The sequence below is a fragment of the Juglans microcarpa x Juglans regia genome, chromosome 3D, assembly GCF_004785595.1.
Source record: "Juglans microcarpa x Juglans regia isolate MS1-56 chromosome 3D, Jm3101_v1.0, whole genome shotgun sequence".
In the NCBI taxonomy this organism is placed as follows: Eukaryota; Viridiplantae; Streptophyta; class Magnoliopsida; order Fagales; family Juglandaceae; genus Juglans; species Juglans microcarpa x Juglans regia.
Window position 1 is genome coordinate 29,610,335 of NC_054598.1, and position 11,635 is coordinate 29,621,969.

General features: G+C 41.2%; 1 long non-coding RNA gene across 1 annotated transcript; it reads left to right on the forward strand.

Moving 5' to 3' along the window:
* The first annotated feature begins 254 nt into the window (after positions 1 to 254).
* LOC121256298 lies at positions 255 to 10,364 on the forward strand. The gene is made up of 3 exons (XR_005938965.1): positions 255 to 349; positions 7,666 to 7,670; positions 10,354 to 10,364. It is a non-coding gene; the product is annotated as an uncharacterized LOC121256298 (long non-coding RNA).
* Positions 10,365 to 11,635: the final 1,271 nt, after the last annotated feature.

Sequence of the window (11,635 nt, forward strand, 5' to 3'; positions counted from 1 at the left end):
GAAAAGACTATTGGGTTCCAAGTCATAAAGTGATGAAGTTGGCGTTGGGCATTGTAACATCCCGGCCCTACCAAAGGCAAGGCCGTTACTCTTGACCTGTTCTTTCCCTATTGTATCTGTATATTTTTATATATATATACTTATTATTTTTTTTTCTACTAAAGTAATATGTGATAAGCATGAACATATCACGCATATACTCTAAATTCCTAATTTAAGAGAGGGGAACACCTATAGACATTCAATTTAACATTTTCCATAAAGGACTCTCAGAGTTCATCATTCATTCATCAAAACATAACTAGTTCTAAATAAGAGGGGACTCAGTCCCTACAATTCATACAGAAAGGTGTTAAGCCAACGTATAAGGGTTACCATCACCCAACCATAGAAGTTACACCGTTACCATCACCCCACCATAGAAATTACATCATACCCAAAAGATACATTGTATAAAAGTTAATTCAACAAAACGTCCCAACACAGGACCCATCCTAAAACATAAACCATCATCATCAAAAGGGTCGAACCAACAGCGGACCACTAAGCATCGGCCCCTCCCTCTTCGGTAGTGCCAGGCTCCCCAGTCTCTCCATCAATACCTGGACGTTTAAAACATAAACACAAAGTAAGTCTAATACTCAGTAATCAGTAAGCCATGTTGTTAACTTACTAATCACATAATCTTTTCTTTTGAAAACATGCATACATATAGATTTGCTAATCTTGACAATGCTTTGATGCATAAACAGTTTAAAGAATAAGCCATACTTTCATGCATAAATATTTCAGAAATAAGCAATACTTTCATTCATAAACATTTTAAGAAAAACTATGCTTTCATGTTTCACTTTCCTTTGGCCGGTACACACTATTAGGTCCCGTGTATTGGGGTTAGCGATCTTTTGGACCCAGACTCTGCTCGTGGCCACAGGTTGGGAATCCCTTTTAGTCAGGGGCAGCACTGGGTGCACTACCAGTACTACTTACCCGACATTGTAATCTGCCTAATCCTTTGGGTACTCTTTTCGTTCATATGGTTGTTACATATTTTCATACATTAACCTTCATTTGATTTCTTTCCTTTCTTAGCAGTCAAATGTTTTCGTTATCTTTTCTTAGTCCGATGCATATGCGTTTCTTTGAAAAATGAGCATTTCATGTCATGCTACATATAAGTAAGGCATTAGTTATTTGAGAGAGCATGTATGAAAATCTCATGATTTAGAATCTACATGCATGCATTACCTTATAAATATACACATAATTATAATGATAGAGTGCTTAACTCGGGCTACCAAGAAAGGCTTGTACAATATATATACATTAACTTAGGGGTGCCCACCCCCGCTACCCCGCCCCGCTTCCGCTCCTCCCCTGCATGGCGGGGCAGGCAACCCTACTCCGCCCATGAGGAGGTGGTGCCCCCCGCCCCGCATCTAGGTCCCCCAGCGAGGGCGGGTGGCGAGGAGGACCAAACCCCGCCCCGCCCCCGCTTACATTTATATATATATTATATACATATATATAAACATAAATATATATTTATATTTTACAATTTGTGTATATATAAATATATATTACAATTTGTTAGACTTATACACAAAATATGCATTGAAAAATTTAAAAATTACATAGTTTAAAAACTAATACACTACAATTTACACAAAATATGCACTAGTAAATTTAAAAATTACATAATTTTTAAATTATAGTCATATTTAAAAAATTTAAATTTATAATTTGGGTCTAAAAATGTATTTTTAATTACTTTTGCACTTAGAAATAATTTTTAAATCAAATAAAATGTACTGTTTTCTTAAGTAGAAGGAAGCGGGGCGGATTGGGAATTCGCCTCGGACCCCGCCCCCGAGATAATTCGCCTCGGACCCCGCCCCCGCATCTCGGGGGCGGGGGACGGGGGTGAAAGCCCCACCCCCCGCTCCATGCGGGGTGGGGTGCGGGGAAGTGGTGCCCCCACCCCGTAGGGGGCGGGTAGCACCCCTACATTAACTCTTTCTTTAGAAGAACATTTGAAAAAAGAGAGAACATTTGAAAAAAGATAGATATTCTTTCATAAGAGAACTTTGAGTAAAGAGTATGGTCATAGCTACTAACTTGTGAGCTTTACTAGTGAGTTCCTTCAACTTGAAAATAAACTCCAATTCAATGAAATAGAATAAACACATTAATATCCATCTCACTTTAAGCTTTACTAACCGACACCCTTACATACTCACTTTAATTCCAATTTAGAATTAAAGTGTTTTCCTTAACCGCTTCCCACTTAATGAACATTATTTACAAGGTACAACCTTAACCCATTCAACTACCCACCATACATGGCACTAAGCCAAAACATTAAAATCCTCATTCCAAATATTTTAAAGAAACTCATGAAAGTAAATAACATGCGCCATATCCCTTTAAACGCCATTGTTTTCTACAAGAAGGATAGATGGAAAGCATAAATTAGAAATGTATAGATGGTAGGAATTTATTTAAGAATGGAAAGGAACAAAGAATTGTTACAAGTCTAAAACTTTAATCAAATAGGGCATTCGATAACTTTGTAATATCGTATGGAAGGTAAATCCAACAAAAGGGCCAAAGCTCACAAGAGGGTTGATTTTTGTCACTTGTTTTTCAACGGTTTTTCATACTAAAATTTAACTTCAGTTGAACAAAAGGTGAAATTGAACAAAAATAATGGAATGGGCTGGTTTAAGCCCCAAAACAGAACGCATAGCAGAAAATTCTACAACGCATGGACAGCTAGCAGGTCTTATTGCACTTTTACAGTTTAACTCCTCTCATTCAATCACAATCCCAATTACATAGACTAAAGACACTAGTATTAAAGGAAACTTGCAAGAAACATCATTTTTGGTTTAATTATAGCACCAAACAGCAAAGGTAAATCCCTTATAAACTAGAAAATCACAATTGCAGGTTTGGAGGGTGAGATGAGAATTTTGTGTTTTGTTTGAAAGTTTAAAATATTATGTTTTAATATTATTATTGTTTTAAGATTTGAAAAAGTTGAATTGTTTATTATATTTTGCATGGAGATTTGAAAAAGATATAATGATGAGATGAGATGAGAATTTTGTGTTTTGTCTCACCCCCTAACCTGCACTATTACTTCGGAAAAATATTAAAAATACACATTCTCATCTCTTCTAATTTAACACATAAAACAAAAGTTTAAACATAGCTAAGAACATAATTTAAACTCAAGAAAACATGAGAAATAATTATACCAAAATGCCTTACAAGCACAAGGCATCAACATATATATATATATATATATATATATATATATATATATAGACACATATATCAAAAGATAAACTAACATCACTTATGACTAACCAAGTTAGATAGCAAAAATACCATTTTCAAATGATAGGAAGAATACATAGCAAGATAGAGAATACATAGCAAGATAGCTTCAACACACTCGGTTTGGGCAAAAAATAGAGCATTCATGTTTATTGACAACATAGATAATAACTATAATTAAGATACAAGCTAAAATAACTTAGTTGGCCTCCAAAATCAAACTAAAACCGAATGGATCAAGCTAAGGTTTTTACCTTTGGTGAATCCTTCCCAAAACACGAAATGGAGAAGATGAGAGGTGGGTTCGGCTTAGGGAATTGGAGAGCACAAGAACCCTTGGTTGGAAGTCCAAAAACCGAAACATCAACAATAACAAAAAGGAAAACCCACTTGATTAAACCATGGCTAGGTTCGGAATACACAAAGTAGAAAGGTTAAGGGTACTCTTACCTTGCTATTCTCCTATTGAGAAGAAGAAATAATGGGTGCTTGGCTTAAGATTGGAAGAAGAATGGAAATGGGAGAGATTCGGATGATAGTGTCGCACGATTGAGGCTTGAAGAGTTTTTCTTCTTTTCTTGCCTTAGAAGCCAACGAGTTGAAGGGGATAAGGACTTGAATGGCTTTTAGTCAAAGCTTGTTTCATAAGGTAGGGAGAATGGACGGTGGGAATTAAGTGTGGGAAGATATTTCCCTTACCTACCCATCCAATGGCGGAGGGAGCTTGGGTCATTTCTTGAATAAATGGAAATTAGAGGGCTTAAGAGAAAAATATTGTAAGATCTTAAAATCATGCCCTTGAATTATTTTAAAAACCCACATAAAAATAAATGCACACACATCTTAAAATAAAATAATAAAAATATTTATCTCAAAATATTTAACTTAAAGAATTAATAAAATGACGTAAGGACCTACGTAGTAGGATCCGGGTATTACAAGCATGGGTGCTTCCTCATTGGGTGGTTTGGGTGGTGGCTCGTGATGCCTCTCAAGCTTAGCTCCTCCATGTAGGTTAGCATGATGGTGTCTAGTTTGTGAGAGAATCAACCAAAGGGGAAGAGAGAGAGAGAGAGTTACCGTGGAGAGAGAAAATGTGGTGTAATTAATACTAGGGTTTAAGCCCTTAATGACCGGCGATTAGGGTTTGGGCATGGGTTAGCAATTTTGTTCTATTCTCTTGTCTTACTCCCTTGGTTTCTAGTGGCTAGGCAAAGTGTAATCAAGTACCCTCTATGCTAGCTCAAATGGTGGTGATTGGGCAGTTGAGAGGTGGCCTAAATAGAAGAAAATAAAATAAAATAAAAATAAATAAGGGTTGGCCGAAATTCCTATGGGTAAAATTGACATTTTGAAAATATTTTGGGTTTCAGCTAGGGTTTTCCACAATCAACCGTAAGGATTTTTTCACAGAAAAACTCAAGGAACTAAGACAGAATTATCCTTGAAAATAATATGGGCTAAGGGTATTTTGGTCCATTGCACACAAGGTACACATGGTTGCCAAATGAAATGGTTATAGGGTTTGACATGTCACCACACAAACTGACATGTGCTAAGGCTCAATAAAAATGCAAGTATGGCTAATGAATACTAAGCATGAATGATCAAAGAAGGAAAATTTTGAATCAAAGCTTAAAGAAAGAATTTGAACTACACTTGCCTAATGAAAGTCAGTGTGACGCCCCGACTCCCACGTACAGAAACGCAGGAATCGTGACGTCGGGATGATGACAACACGGGTCACGCATCCCAACAATAAGTGCTCAAGTGTGTGCAACACGCAAGAAGAGCACCACAAAAGTCGCAGCGGTTAATTAAAAGTAGCCAACTAAGTACCAGAATTGTTTAATACAAATATCCAAAATAAATAGCCGTTAAAAAGTTATATAGTTATCCATTAAAAATATAATACAAATCATATATATACAAGAGTGGGAAACAAATTCCATAAATCCCAAATGACCACATGTCACTTCTCCAGTGGAGTCGATCCCTCAGGCTCCACATTCTCATTTGCATCAAAATCTACGGTACTATAAAACGATACCGCATGTAAGTAATAATCCAAACAGCCCATGAGATAAAAGTGCATTAATGCGACCAACATGCATGCATATGATAAAATATGCCTTAGCCCCAAAATATCATTTCCCCGAAAATGAATGTTTTCCAACACACGTAATGTACAAGACACGACATCAATATCCAACAACCAACAAATCCCAATATAAACCAATCACACAAACAACTCCATCCTCCAATCCAACCGACCCCCTTACTCCTTAGACTCAGTCCGGCATAACCAACCAGTTCATTGTAAAATGAGTTAGTGCAAAAATACATTTAAATCACAAAAGTTCTTTGGGAAAATACTTGCAGTGCTTTATTATAATTTTTGAAGGATCACGGAGGTGCAAAAGGTGGCGACACTGCAACGGAACAGTGCAAATGCACTAGGCCGTGGGTCTCTAAAACTCACTTTTCAACGGGGAAAAATTTAGACTCGAGATTGCTAGGAAAGAGCTTAGGGATGTCAGTGAAGCTAGTGGTGGCGGTGGCTGGTCATGGGTGGCGGCTTGGGAGGTGTTTGGAGGCCAAAATGCACAAATCAGAAAATGAGATGAATGTGCTTCACCGGTGGCAGATCGGGGCTGAGGATGGGTGCATTAGGTTGCTAGGAGGTCGATGATGATGTGGTGAAAAGATGGTGGCCGGAGGTGACGCGGCGGCAGCGCTGGAGTGAAGAGAAGGCTACGGCTTCAAGCCGTGCGTGGGGACAGACGGCGGCGCGGGAGAGGCTGGTAATGGAGGGGTGAGGTCGCCGGCCGGTAGGGAAGGGAAGGAGAGGGGCGGTGTCGGTCACAACGGCGCACGGCAGTGCAGGCTGTAGGAAGAAGAAAAACGCACGGGGAGAGAGGAGGGGGGTCGCACGGCTGGGAGGCAGTGGAAAAAGGAAAAAAAAGAAAGAAGAAAAAGATAAAAGAGAAGAAAGAAAAGATAAAAAGAAAAAAGAATGGAAAGAAATGAGGTCCAATCCTCACAACTTGGGTCACAAAATTGATCCAACGAAAATTATTTCAAAACAAATAAAATTAATTTAAACACAGTGACTAAGTAAAATAAAATAATTAAATCCAGCAACACAATAATTTTAATGCCCACAAACAACTAATTTAAATTAAGAGAAATTTAAATGCAAAACAATAATTAATATTAATAAAGCATAACAAAATAATTTTCACAACTTAAAAAATCATAAAATAAACCAACGAGAAATCCAATAAATTTTAAAACAAGAGAACCAATATTTAAATTAATTAAAATAATCCTTTAGTTAAAATATACTAAAATACGGGGTATCACAGTCATCATTCTTCTAAGTGAGCGAGCTATCTTTCTAAAATATAGGGTTAACCTAAGAGTTAACCTAAAGGGTAAGGAAGTGGGGTGTTACATCCTCCCCCCTTTAAAACAAGATCTCGTCCTCGAAATCGGAGTCTTAGTAAAACAAAACAAGCAAGCATTGTAACGCCCGTCTTTGTGATGAGACTTTTTATAAAATGTTTTTATAAAGGACGACAAGAATTACCGTTCGATTTAAAGCTTTTTACTTGCATACCCAGGGTGCGAGACTCTACGTTTAAGACATAAAATGTGCTTTTAGAATAAAAGAGGTTTACAGCGGAAAACATTAATCTTACAATAAAAGGGTCTCTCGTACGATTAAAACTCATGCCTAAACTTTCGTGCTCTTCCCCATGGGCTGTGTCCGTCCTGATCATTCAGTTCCTGTGAGGGGGAGGGACATGCATAAAAACTAAAATGGGTCGATGACTCGTAGGCATTACTTCATACAGTTAAAATATAACAACATAGGTTTTCATTCATGCATTCATCATTCCATACATACTATACGTACATGCGTGCGTGCATACGTGCATTCATTTGAAAACATCACTGGACGGGGTTTCCTTTTAAAAATGAGCTTTCTTTTCGTAAAACGTTTCCATCGTCAGTGCCTTCATTTCTTCAAGAATGCGGTGCATTCATGCATTCATGTGTTCGTTTGAAAACATCACTAGATGGAGTTTTCTTTTAAAAGGGGCTTTCTTTTCTTAAAACGTGTCCTCCGTCAGTGCCTTCATTTCCTAAAAGTTCTTGCGTTCATGCATACGTGCGTTCATGCATTCATACATTCTTTCTTATCACTTTCATAGGCCAGTAAACATTGTTAAGCCCCGTGTGTTGGGAATAGCAGTCTTCCTTTGGACTCAGACTCAGCCCGTGGCCACGGGTTGGAAATCCATTTTCAGTCAGGGGCAGTACTAGGTGCACTTCCAGTACTACTTACCCAGCATTGCAGTCTGCCCATTCATTGTTACCCTTTGCATTCATTCATATGCCCGTTACGTGTCTTCATATAGTTCATGCTTTCATGTCTTTCTTTGCTTCTCATTCGTTCATGTCAGTTCTAAAGAGCTGGAGCTTTTATTCTTTTCTTTTCTTTTATTTAACAGTCATTTCATGAGAAAACGTTCCTTTTCATGAAAAAACATCATTTCATGAGAAAAACATCATTTGTCATTTAACAGTTCGTTCGTGGAAAACGTCATTTTAAAACATACATGGGCTTAAACGTCAGCTTTCATGGCATCCATAAGCGTCACCTTAAACGTCGTCTTTCACGGCATCCATGAGCATCACCTCATGGCACTCATGAAAGCCTCGGTTCGTAGGATCCGTAAAAGCCTCCGTTTTCATGTCTTTCGTGCAGTTCATGGATTTTTCTTAGAAAATACATACAATAGATACAGCGTATAGTCATCCATTCACATGCGTAAAAAGGAGCTGCAAAGGAGGGCCGTACATACGTATACCTTTGAACACTTAGCATTTTCTTTCATAAAACATCTTTCGTGTCTTTTCGTAAAGCATCGTGAGGAAAAATGTTTCGTTTTCATTTCTTTATATTTTAGAAGACTCTAGAAGAGTATGAACGTAATACTTACCTGGACTCCATCCTACTTGCATATCATGCAGTCTATTCATGTGCGTGTCAAATGGCAACCTACATGTATACACATAACCTTATCGTCGTTCTCTATCTAATACATAAGCAACTTAAACTAGAAATAAAACTACACATCACCTGGAACACTCTCCTTCTATCCCGTGCTCTTACGTGTCCTTTACTATGTTAAACCCTTCGGGGACCACTTACAGTCACCACATCTTCCAACTCAAGGTCTTGCCTCGAGTGCTTATCCACTAAAGTGAACCCATGATTAACCTTAGGATTAAGACACTAAGACATTCGTCTTACTCTTCTTACTAACCACATTCGACGCATGATTCCGACCGATGGAATCACGCATCCCAATCCTAACAATACACCCGTCACTACCTTGATGGACCTTAGCCCACACTAAATCCTCATTCCCATCCATACAAGCCACACGGCTCTAAGCCAACTCTGAGGCTTAAGCATCATGTAACTATGCTAAGGACATATTACCCATCCGTCCGGCACATGTGTCTAACCAGATTACACATATACCTTACCCTTGAGACCAACATATAACATGTTAATCACCTGCTCATAGGGATAAGCGCCATACTCCGATACCAATCTTCTTTTAGCTCGGCTAGCATGACTCTTCATGCTACCCGTCCCTTTTGACAGTTCATCCCAACACTTAACAAGACAAGACTCCGTTCACAACCACGCCTTATGTCATGTCGTATAGCTCAAGACTACACCCAAGCTACACCATGACCTTGTCACGTCACCTGATATCTCGCTACATCATTTCTACGCCAACTCCTAACTCATCACGAGTACGGTTCCTCACCTACTCCTATCACATTGTGACATCTCGTCACGTTCCTGCTACACCATTTCTACACTAACTCATCACCCATCACAAGCACGACTGTCAGTAACCACATCACTTCGTGACGTTGCCCAGTCATGCTTTGCTACATACTCTTACACTTGTTCTGCTACTTCATGCATCCTCCTAGCCATAAGTCCATCACGGTGACACTTGTCACCTCAGACTACAGGCTATGCTATAACTACTTCGGGACACTGTTACACAGTTCCCGATACTGCTCACCACGTTCAACGCCCATCAATCACACAACCATCCTTATTTCTATGACACGCCACACGGAGTGCCGTTGCCTCGTGGAGTACACTCCACGTATACTCCCTTTTTACGAGCTACGACCCATCACCATTACGGCATACGGGCTACATGGTGCATTGCTCCACTACATGAAGCATACTTCTCGTGTACTCCCTTCACACACGTTACGCCACATCACCGCTATCGCATACCCGCCATATGGTGCATCACTCTATCACATGGAGTATACTCCACGTGTATTTCCTTCATATACAGTACGCCACAACACCAGTATGGCATACCCGCCATATGGTGCATCACTCCACCACATGAAGTACACTCCACGTGTACTCCATTCATACACATTACGCCACATCACCATTATGGCATACCCGTCATATGATGCATCACTCCACCACATGGAGTACACTCCACGTGTGCTCTTCCCATTTCACAATACGCCAAGAGGGTATATTTTACATATACTCTCCTTATCCCACACTACGCCACACACAAAGTACACTCAGCGTGTACTGTTTCCATTCCACATACGCCAGGAGGGTATATTTTACATATACTTTCCTTATCCTACATTACGCCACACACAGAGTACACTCAGCGTGTACTGTCCCCATTCCACATGCCACGTTACCAATACAACACATACTCCACAACCACACTACACAGCACAGTCCAAGATACTATACAGCACAATTCCCAACTACGCTCCACACTTCACAGTGCACAATACAGATATGTCCAACACTTCACTACATAGTACATCACAACACAGCGAACTCCACAAATACTAACAGCACAGTCCACAACCTAATCAATTAATCAACAGCTAACATAATTAACGAGGGATAGAGAGTTATACCATCGACGGGATTAACCCATACGTTGCCCGCTGATCGTCACGGTCTATGATGCCGGAATGGTCGTACGTGGCAGCTAACCCACGTACGGTGACTGTTTTGGCGTTTGGATAAGTAAGTGTGGTCTTGGAAGTGCTCGTGGTGGCCATGTGATGGTGGCAAGGAGCGTAACACGACGGATCTAGCCATGTACAGTGGCTGTCCATCATGTGCAGTGGCTACCTTGGCCATTGGAAATGGCCAGAGGTGCGGGTCTAAGGGTAGGAGGGTCGGGCCATGGCCATGGAGTGGTGGTGTCATGGTGGTGTCGAGGTGGCACTCGTCGGACACACGGCGGCTTGTGGAGGTGCTAAAGTCGTGGGTCTCCAATAGGGGAAACCAGAGCGTGGCTTGGCTGGTCATGGCTGGCCGTGGAGGAGCTAAGGGAGGTGCGGTGGAACTCGTGGTGGATCTGGAGTGGCGCCATGGTGGCTTACGGCGGTGGATTGAGCTTGGGAAGGAGGAAGAGTCCTTGAGAGAGTGAGAGAGAGTGTGCATGCATGGGTGGCAGATCGGGGCCATGGGTGGTCGGGATATGTTGGTGGTGGCTGGAGGAGGTTGGAGATGGTGGTCATCTGTCGTGGGTGGTGACGTACGGTGGTGGAGGGAGGAGAACCCGTGCGTTGGAGAGGGGAGAAGCTCGTGCGATGAAGGGAGGCTATGGGCCTCTGGTCACGTGGAGGAGGAAGGGGGAGACCAGGAGGACCTTGTGGTGGTGCTCGATGGGGCTGGAACCGGCGCACGGCGGCACTAGGGCCATCGGTGGCCTTGAAGCCGTGTGAACCCATTTTCATGAGTATTGTGCGTGTGCGCGATGGAGGGGGAGAGGGAGGCTGAGCTTGCTAGAGGATGATGGCCGGTGGGAGGTGGTGGTGTCGTTGGACGGCGCACTGCGGTGCAGTGAGCACCAAGCCCATTCAGGCTGTGCACTGCCGAGGGAGAGGAAGAGAGAGCGTGAGAGAGGGGGACCGGCATGGGAGGACTCGCAAGAATGAGGTGGAGCTGGTGGTGGCGGCGGTGAGGCCAGGCGACTCCGGGCTGTGCAGTAGAGGAATCGGGCATGGGGGAGTGTCGTGCAGTGCAAGCCGAATGAGAGAGAGAGAGGAGGGAAAAGTGAGGGAGAATGAGAGAGGGCTTCAGTATTTAATACAAACTCCTCATCTTGGGATCCTCAAAACGATCTAATGATGAAGGATTAAAACACTAATTTGAAAATGCATAAACATTAACTTAATTAAA